At 33.0% G+C, this 10562-nt stretch overlaps 1 long non-coding RNA gene across 1 annotated transcript in view; it reads right to left on the bottom strand.

The window, feature by feature from the left end:
* Positions 1 to 10562, bottom strand: part of LOC134693995 (uncharacterized) — a 146048-nt gene that overhangs the window by 122395 nt on the left and 13091 nt on the right. The gene's annotated exons all lie outside the window — the stretch shown is intronic.

The raw sequence follows: 10562 nt of genomic DNA, 5'->3' as shown, positions 1-10562 counted from the left end.
CTCACTTAATTTTTTACCCATGGCGCTTTCAAAACTGCCTAAAATGTTTGGTATCAAAGAACTACAGAAAGGATACTTTCCCCATCTGTATAACAGAAAAGAAAACCAGACCAGAGTTCTTAATCAACTGCCGGATGTCAAGTTCTATAACCCAGACGCAATGAAATCAGAGGACAGAGAAAACTTTCTTGAATGGTATGAAACTAATGCGAAAGTCATGTTTGATTTCCAAAAGGAACTTTTGAAATACTGCCGATCTGATGTAGATATATTAAGACGATGTTGCTTAAGGTTTCGAGAATTGTTTATGTCGATGACTAAATCAGCTACTGGAGATGGAGGTATTGATCCGTTTGAAACTTGTATTACTATAGCTTCTGCATGTAATTTAGTGTTTCGCACTAAATTCTTACGTGCTGATACTATAGGCATCATACCAGCACAGGGATATCGCCCTGAAGAGAAACACTCTGTAAAAGCCATACAATGGATTAAATATATATCACAAACAAAGGGGGTGGATATTCAACACGCTCGAAACGGTAGTGAGAAGATGATTGACCAATACAGAGTAGATGGGTTTTATGAGAACAGCGAAGGTGAAAAGATAGTATTGGAATATCATGGGTGTTTTTGGCATGGATGTCCAACCTGTTACACACAGCATACCATCAACACTGTCAATAAGTTATCAATGGAGGATTTGTATCCTCAAACAATGGTTAAGAAGACCCACATTGAAAAGCAGGGTTATACATATACATGCATTTGGGAATGTGAGTTTGACAAACATATCAGGGAAGATGAAAACATTAAAAAGTTCATTGACTCCTTGGATATTGTTACTCCATTAGAGCCAAGAGATGCCTTTGCAGGAGGGAGGACAGAAGCCTTTAATTTATATCACGAATCGTCGATTGACGAATCTATCAAATACTACGATGTAACCTCGCTGTATCCGTACATAAACAAAACGGGCAAAGTTGTTATAGGGCATCCTAAAATAGTAACAGAGAATTTTGATGATCTAACGATGTATGAAGGACTAATCAAATGCAAAGTTTATCCACCTAGAGGCCTACATATTCCAGTGTTACCCGCTAAAATTAACAACAAACTGATGTTCTCCTTGTGTAGAACATGTACTGAGACAAAACAGCAAACAACCTGCCATCATGGTAATGAAGAAAGGTCTTTTACCGGTACATGGGTGACAGATGAGCTAAAGATAGCAGTAAATAAGGGATATATACTAAGTACAATATATGAAGTCTGGCATTTCGATGAAGTTGAGCAATATGATCCCATTTCAAAAGCAGGGGGCATTTTCACAGAGTACATAAATACTTTTCTGAAGATGAAGCAAGAGGCAAGTGGTTGGCCTAGTTGGTGTATAACCAAGGAACATAGGCAACAATACATTCAGGACTACTATGAAAAAGAAGGCATTTTACTCGACTACAATAAGATAGAAAAAAATCCTGGGTTACGCGCACTGGCAAAGTTAATGCTAAATAGTTTTTGGGGTAAGTTTGGACAGCGGACAAATTTACCACAGGTCGATTATGTATCCGAGCCTTCTATATTTTTCGATATGCTGACCAGTGATCAACAAGAAGTTACAGGTGTGAACTTTGTCACGGAGGAAATGGTGGAAATGCGTTGGAGGAATAAAGCGGAGTTTGTTGAGTCATCAAGAAGAACTAACGTCGTCTTGGCGGCATATACAACTTCTCAAGCTAGACTCAAATTATACAGTTATTTGGAACAACTAGGACAGCGGGTACTCTACGCTGATACCGATTCTATTGTTTTCACTGTGAAGGAAGGTGAATGGGAGCCGTCTTTAGGGGACTACCTCGGAGATCTTACGGATGAAGTTCCCGAGAACAAGATTACACATTTTGTAACCGGTGGTCCAAAAAACTATGCATACAAGTTGCACAAACCTGATGAAAGAGGAAATCAAACAATTTGTAAAGTGCGGGGTATAACGTTAAACTATAAAAATGCTTTAAGTATTAACTTTGAAACAGTGCGTGAAATGGTTACTAATGGCTGTCAACGTGACAAAATAACTGTTTGGGACGAGAACAAGATTACAAGAGACAAAAAGAACAGTAGAATCATAACATGTAAAGAGAGTAAAGATTATAAAATTGTATTATTAATTTGACAAAAGAGTTATCACTGAAAAGTTCATTACCAAACCATATGGATATTAGATTTTGTAGCCTCTTGATCTTTTAGAGAGGAATGTCATTGCTTTTTAATTAAAATGTGATTTAAACAAACTGTGTTCTATCTTGTTTATTTATTTACTATACTGAAAACATTTTCAAACAACAATGAAAGCACAAAACGAAAACACATTGATATTTAAATCTTTAAGATAATATATCCAAGAAGCCATGATCTCTTTTTTACTATACAACATATACCGAAAACATTTTCAAACAACAATGAAAGCACAAAACGAAACACATTGATATTTAAATCTTTAAGATAATATATTCAAGAAGCCATGATCTCTTTTTTACTATTTAGATTTAAAATATTTAACAAATGCAATCATCTTTAATCATCTATTACTGACCTTCCAAAACAAAATACTGAACACAGAGAAAAAATAAAAAAGAAAAGTCTCTAATCAATTGGAATAATTTGATTATCAAATAACTTAATTAGATTATTTTATTTCATTGTACTGACAATGTCATGTACGTGCATGTTTAATCTATTAAACCATCACTTAAAATTTCTGACCAAACAACCATGGTCTTAAACTATAATCCATCAATATGACCATTTGACCAATGTCGACGCTACATGTTAATGGGGAATTAATTAATATACTTAATTAGATTATTAGTTGTCATAATTAATAATTAATCAAGAAAACATAACATTTCCTAACCCGAATAATCCAGTCTTATATCACGCTCCCTATCGATCACTACATTAACCTCGAAAGGTGGAGAGAATCGGAGACGGTAAGGGCTTGAATTATTCGAGTTAAACATTTCCTTAATTATATTACTAATTAAAACAAATGACCACTTGACCCTTGTCAAAATTTCCATCCACCAAACAAAATGGCGGCTTTAACATTGGGTCTATGGGGAAATATTAATAAGACTTAATTTGTCATCACGAAATAGTTGATCGAAAAATTAATCATTTTACTAAATTACATTATTAACTGTCATAATTAATTATTAATTAAGACATAATTAATTATCAATTAAGAAAAATCAACATTTCCTTAATTATATTACTAATTAAAAAAAAATGACCACTTGACCCTTGTCAAAAATTCCCTCCACCAAACAAAATGGCGGCTTTAACATTGGGTCTATGGGGAAAAAGTGGTCTAGTCTAACAGGGATGACTACTTATATTATTTATTTCTCACTTGCAACCTAAATATAATCCGAATTTTGTACCGTATTACTGTATGCTTGGGATCCCAAGAAAATAAATTTAACTGCGTAAATGCCTCATTCTGATTTTAGTTGTTTGTGGCGAACACATTGAAGTCTGGCACGACCTCCGAAAATCAAAAAAGTAAAAAAAAGATAGTATGAAAGGACAATTAAAAATCGCTGGTAAAAGTAGAAATTTTCGTTTGAAAAATATATTGGTCAGGTGAGCAATTGTGATCTGTACAGTTTCGTCTGACTTTGCGTCCGTCTGTCCGCCCGTCTATCTGTAGAGTGTTGTCAGGTGTGGATTGAGGCGGTTTCAGCTTGAAACTTTAATTTCTCGCTAATTTTTCCACACAATAGTACGAGATATCTACATATCTACATGTCACCCCTTTAGAAGAATATTTCAATAGTTTTACCTAAAAAAACCTCCAAAAATTTTTCGCCTCGCTCCGCTCGGCGATGATATGATTTTGCGCCCCCCCTATCTGGAAATCTTGGATCCGCCCATGGTCGTCCATCGCTACGCGTCGCCAGGTAAACTAAATTTGCGACAGTCAAACTACCGATGGACGTCCTTAAAGCTTCAAATACAATACAGTTATCTCTTAAATGTAATAGTTTACCAAAATGATTTATTTTACCTCAATTTAAAACTAATAAAAAGAATTATCAAACAGCATTTTATCATCCAGTTTTATTCAGTTTAGCAAGTAATGTGTTTATGATTGTTAAATTGAAATACTGTTGATTATAGTCTTTATTTATTCGAGCGTCACTGGTTAGTCTTTTGTAGACGCAACGCGCGTCTGGCGTCTGGCGTACACATTCCAATCATGTTTTATATAATGAGTTTTTTTAACCAGAAATAGATTAGTTTTCTGTAGCTAATGGCCAAAATAATATTTACAACCATTGCTTTTTTTAGCTCACCTTAACCGAAGGGCCTAGTGAGCTTTTCGTATCAATTTGCGTCCGTTGTCCGTCGTCGTCGTCCGTTGTCGTTAACTTTAACCAAAATCTTCTCCTCTGAAACTACTGGGCCAAATTAAACCAAACTTGGCTACAATCATCATTGGGGTATTTAGTTTAAAAAATGTCTCCGGTGACCTGGCCAATCAACCAAGATGGCCGCCATGGTTTAAAATAGAACAATGGGGTAAAATGCAGTTTTTTGCTTATTACTCAAAAACCAAACAATTAAGAGCAAATATATCTGCCCTCAATTTTTCAAATGAATCGGACAACCTGTTGTTTGGTTTCTGCCCTTTAATTGGTAATTTTAAGGAAATTTTGCTGTTTTTTTGTTATTATCTTGAATAATATTATAGATAGAGATAAACTGTAAACTGCAATAATGTTCAACAAAGTAAGATTCTCAAATAAGGCAACAGGACCGAAATGGTCAGGTGACCCCTTTAGGAGTAATTGCCCTTTATAGTCAATTTTTAACCATTTTTTCATAAATTTTAGTAATCTTTTACAAAAATCTTCTCCTCTGAAACTACTGGGCAAAATTAACCAAACTTAGCCACAACCATCATTGGGGTATCTTATTTAAAAATGTGTCCGGTGACCCTGCCAAATAACCAAGATGGCCGCTATGGCTAAAAATAGAACATAGGGGTAAAATGCAGTTTTTGGCTTCTAACTCAAAAACCAAAGCATTAAGAGCAAATCTTACATGGGGGTAAAATTGTTTATTAGAGATAAACTGTAAACAGCAATAATGTTCAGCAAAATAAGATCTACAAATAAGTCAACATGACCAAAGTAGTCAATTTACCCCTTAAGGAGTTATTTTCCACTGTAATTACTAGGCCAAGTTCATTATAGATAGAGATAATTGTAGCAACAAGAATGTTCAGTAAAGTAAGATCTACAAACACATCACAATCGCAAAAACACAATTATGTCATGAATTTATCTGTGTCCATTGTTTAATATGCACATAGACAAAGGTGAGCGACACAGGATCTTGAGAGCCTCTAGTTTTTAAAGATTTGTAAAAGACATTGAATAAAAATAAATGACATTTTGGATTTATTTTCCTTTTCTTTAGTAAATTGTTTTTATACTGTTGACAATTGAATGAAATGAATACAACAGGGGCTTTGAAATTCCTCAGATTAAAAATTCTAAACTTTCTTTGAGTTATCATTCTACAATGATTTTCATTTAAGGATGTTGTTTAATCATGTTAATCACTCAGCTGATTTGTTTTATTTTTATTCTTACGAGTCCATTAGTTGTTTTATTTGGTTGTTTTATGATTTTTTATAATCATTGAATAAAATTCAACTGTTGAACAGGACAAATATAGAAAGGCAGCTAGCTGATGGATAATGTAATTGCAAATATGCCACACATGGTCAGCTTCTTGTCAGCAGTGTGGTTTATATTTTTGCATGACCAACTCATTTATTTTTTATATCAATAAATTATAGAAATTAACTGAATGATTGAGATTCTCCTGAAAGATCAATTCTATAAATGAAGATATCTGTTATTGAATTTCACTTCAAAGAAATTGACCACTACTCCCTACTCTCTCATGGAAGGAGATGCCACTTCTCCTTCTCCAAAATCCTGTCTATCCTCTTTAAATTATTGGAATTAAAAATAACATTAATTTTATAATTAGATCCCAGTCAATGACACTTTCTTTCAGTATCTTTATTTCTCATTTTTGACTTAAAGAAATCTGACCGGTATACAACATAATAAATATATACTGACAAAAGTTGGCTATGTCTTGGCTTATAGCATCTGCTTTTGGTTCAGTATTATGCCATCTACTTTCCTGTTGTGTTTTTCGTGCCGACACTGGTTTCTAGAAACAGATTTTGAAATACTACTGATATCATCAGAGATGCTGGTGTATTTCAATATCTGATTGAAAAAAAGCAGACTTCAGTACTTACAACAAATGTTTAGTTCTTTTGAGACTGTTGTAGTTCTGTCTTTTTCATGTCATAAAAGAAGAAAAGAATAGACAAAAGGATAGGCAAAATGAACTTATCAAAAAATCTTGACCAGGGGATAGATACTTTAGGAAATTACCGGTACCCAAGACATTCTCTGAATTATAATGTCTCTCTTCCTTAAGTTTATTGGTTTGAAAAATCATTAAATAATACTGGACACTCAATGTGCTATGTATTCAACTTTAAACTCAATTATCATGATTATAACAATATGTGGTGCATGCTCATAACAATGTAATTGGCATTTAAACTAGTGTTAGTTCTTATAAAAACTCTATATACATTGTTTTACAGCTATCACAGATGCTGTAATTTTGTATGCTCAAGATGACAGAGAACAAGTATTAGAATTCATTCAAAATATGGAGACAGAATTCCCAGAATTAAAACTAAATATAAAAATATTTGAAGAGTTGAATGCAGCCTCAGCACCACTTCTCTTACGAACCTGTAGATTCTTATTTGTGTTTGTGACTAAAGCATTTGCCAAAAATGATCTGACAAGATTGGTGAATGGGATTCTATTGACAAAAACTATAACATTTGAGGACAAAGGCAGCAGATTAATACCAGTATTGAAGGATGAGTGTTATCTTCCAGAGTTAGCACCACTGATTCCTTTAAAATACAATAGATATTTGGAGGGCAAATCTCGAGGCGTTAGGGTTCCTGAATTTATGAATAGTTTTGAGAAATTGGTAAAAATTGGTAGAAAAAAATACTTGAGAAGATAGTATACTGTTGTGATGCTGAAGTAGAAATCTCAAAGTTTTTTATTAATGTGAATTATGCAACTGAATGAGTATCGCAATATCAAGAACTTGCATTATGATATCTGATACATATAAATGTACTTTTAAATCACTCAATAATTAATCTTGCATTTTAATTTATTCTTCACAATTTGAACTCTTAAATACAGGCCATTATTTCTCAATTAGCAAAATTATATTTAAAATTGTTCAATAAAATTTTAGCAAAGAAAACACTGGGTTTTTTTGCTCAATTTCCTTTCTTTTTTCTTTTTTTAGCTCACCTGGCCCGAAAGGTCCAAATGAATTTTTTTCTCCTTACTTGGCGTCCTTCGTCCGTCGTCCGTCGTTAGCTTTTACAAAAATCTTCTTCTCTGAAACTACTGAAAACAGTATAAAAACAGTACTAGAGACGCTTGATACAGAAGATTGCAAAATAATCAAATATGATTATCTAAATAACATGTGTGATACACACTTTTATACAACACCTTTGATAGAATCAGCAACTACTGGTTACATTGACATTGTTCAATTTCTGATTGTTGATGTTAAATATAATGTTGATAAAACAGACAGTGAATACAGCCCTCCTTTATCTAGAGCATCCGAAAGAGAACATACAGCTTAAGGTAAATTGATATTAGAGAACAATGCTGATGTCTGTCAGCGTAATGTTCGTAGAGAGTCACCTTTGTATGTGGCATGTAAAGGAGGACATACAGTAGAATTTTACTGCAAAATAATGCGGACGTCACTCAGTGTAACAATTATGGTGATTCTTCCTTGTATGTGGCCTATGAAAGAAGACATACAGATATAGCCGACTTGTTACCTCGGTACAAGACTGATATCTCTCAGTGTAACAATGATGGCGAGTTTCCATTGTATATGGCCTGTGAAAAAGGACATACAGATATAGCCGAACTGTTGCTTCAGAACAATGCTGATGTCTCTCAATGTAACATTTATGGTGAGTCTTCGCTGTATGCATGTTGAGCTATATTTACGAATGATGTCCTTATACCGATGATAAAATTTAGTAAATGTTTTGACTAGTTTGTGATATCGAAATCCCTGGTGTTATAATTTTTCAGTAATACATAAATTTCTCTCGTTAAAATCTAAAACATTGTTACATACACGAGCGAATCGTACAAGTTGAGATATATAAACTCCGTAAGATGGTGACAAGGGAACGTCACCATCTAAAAATGGATAATTAACGATAGGAAATGAAAAATCATCTCTTTTATCATAAATTTTAGTATTAAGCTTTCCGTTAATGATATAGATATCAAGATCGAGGAAAGGGCAGTGGTCATTGTTAATATTAGCTTTATGTAAAGTAAGTTCAACAGGATCAATTTCTTTAATATACATACTGAAGTCGTCATTATTGAGAGCCAAAATGTCATCCAAATATCTAAAAGTATTATTAAATTTGTTTATCAGATGTTGTTTTGATGGGTCTTTGCTGATTTTTGTCATAAATTGTAACTCATAGCAATACAAAAACAGGTCCGCAATAAGTGGTGCACAGTAAGTCCCCATTGGAATTCCGATAACCTGACGATAAACAGAATAACCAAAGCGAACAAAAATGGTATCTAGTAAAAATTCAAGGGCATATATAGTATCAAAGCATGTCCAATTGACATAGTTATGTTTTTGTTTATTGCTACTAAAAAATGACCTAAAAGAGTTTGAACATATATATTCACAGACTGACTTTTTAAATGCCCATTTAATTAGGTGGGTGAATTTTTTCTTAACGAGAATGTGAGGCAATGTGGTATACAGGATAGAAAAATCAAAACTTTGAACAGATTCAAAATCACCAATATAAGCATGCAATTTGTCAAGTACATCGAACGAGTTTTTGACACTTTAAAAGTAATTAATTCCACTATTTTCGAAAGCCTTATTTGAACAATTTAGTATCAGGGTTTTTATTGTACCAAGTGTACTGGTAAGAAGTATAGACAATTTAGTTGTGGAACAATGGCTTGAAGACGAAATAAATCTATATTTGTAAGGTGTTTTGTGAAGCTTCGGAAGCCAATACATAGTTGGGACTTTCATTGTATTTGGTTCTGCTTGTAAATGGTTCTGCAATGTATACATATGTATTTAGTTAGTTTATATAGTTTGTTAATGTATAAATTAATTTAATTTAATTGTAAAATATATCCATAAAGTACTTGTAATTGGTCGTTATACGTCAGGAATTATGTATTTGGATTGTATGTTGTGTATGGTGTATGTAATTGGTCAGTATATGTGTATGGTGTATGTAATTGGTCAGTATATGTGTATGGTGTATGTAATTGGTCAGTATATGTGTATGGTGTATGTAATTGGTCAGTATACGTGTATGGTGTATGTAATTGGTCAGTATATGTGTATGGTGTATGTAATTGGTCAGTATATGTGTATGGTGTATGTAATTGGTCAGTATGTGTGTATGGTGTATGTAATTGGTCAGTATATTCACATACATCTGTTAATGTTTTAAAATATACGTGTAAAATAACGATTTTCACTGGTTTGTCTCTTCAAATAGACTCTCTTACTAATTTTTATATATATATATATTTGTTGTGGTGTGAATATTGTTTGGTTTGTTTAAATACATTTTCTATGTGTTTCAATACACACTTGTTTGTCTGTTCTAGTAGACTATCTTACTGTTTATTATTACATTTACCAATCATAACTAAGGAAATTTTTAGCATACCACCTATTCAAATTTTGATATTAAAAATGTTTGTTTTAATACAATTAGAGTGATTAGTACTTAGTCATAAAGTATGGTGCTAGATAACATTGGTTTTCGATTTTTCATGATTGATTACTTTTCACAAGATTTTTTTTTCTGGAAGTACTGTTTCATGAATGCAATTTACAAAATTTTATGCTTTTATGTGTACTTCTCTGTATTTAAGTTTCAAAACTTAAGAACCTATCATTCGTGTTATATATTTTAACATTGTTTGTACGTAATGTTGAATACAATTGATGACATTTTTGAAGGATTCATTTTTTTGTATATACTTTCATATGAGTGGCCGTTCGTGTCATTTGCGGTATAAACATACCGTATGAAATTTCAACGCGTTTGTTTTCACTTTCAACACGTTTGTTTTTCCTTTCAATGCATCGGTTATGATTTCCAACGTGTTGGTTGTAAAAATTGACGCGTTGATTCCTAATGCCTACGGTATGAAAAACCAACGCGTTGGTTTTCAGTTCTATATCGTTATCTTTACATTCCATTCAGTTTTTTCACTTTCGTCTACTAATCACGAACTGATGACACGAACGGCCACTGGTACTTTCATAACATATATTCATGAAGTTGTTTATTGAATATATTTTTGCACTATTTGTAC

Source organism: Mytilus trossulus, chromosome 13 (genome assembly GCF_036588685.1).
Source record: "Mytilus trossulus isolate FHL-02 chromosome 13, PNRI_Mtr1.1.1.hap1, whole genome shotgun sequence".
Classification (NCBI taxonomy): domain Eukaryota; kingdom Metazoa; phylum Mollusca; class Bivalvia; order Mytilida; family Mytilidae; genus Mytilus; species Mytilus trossulus.
This window is presented reverse-complemented; position numbering and strand designations above follow the sequence as displayed.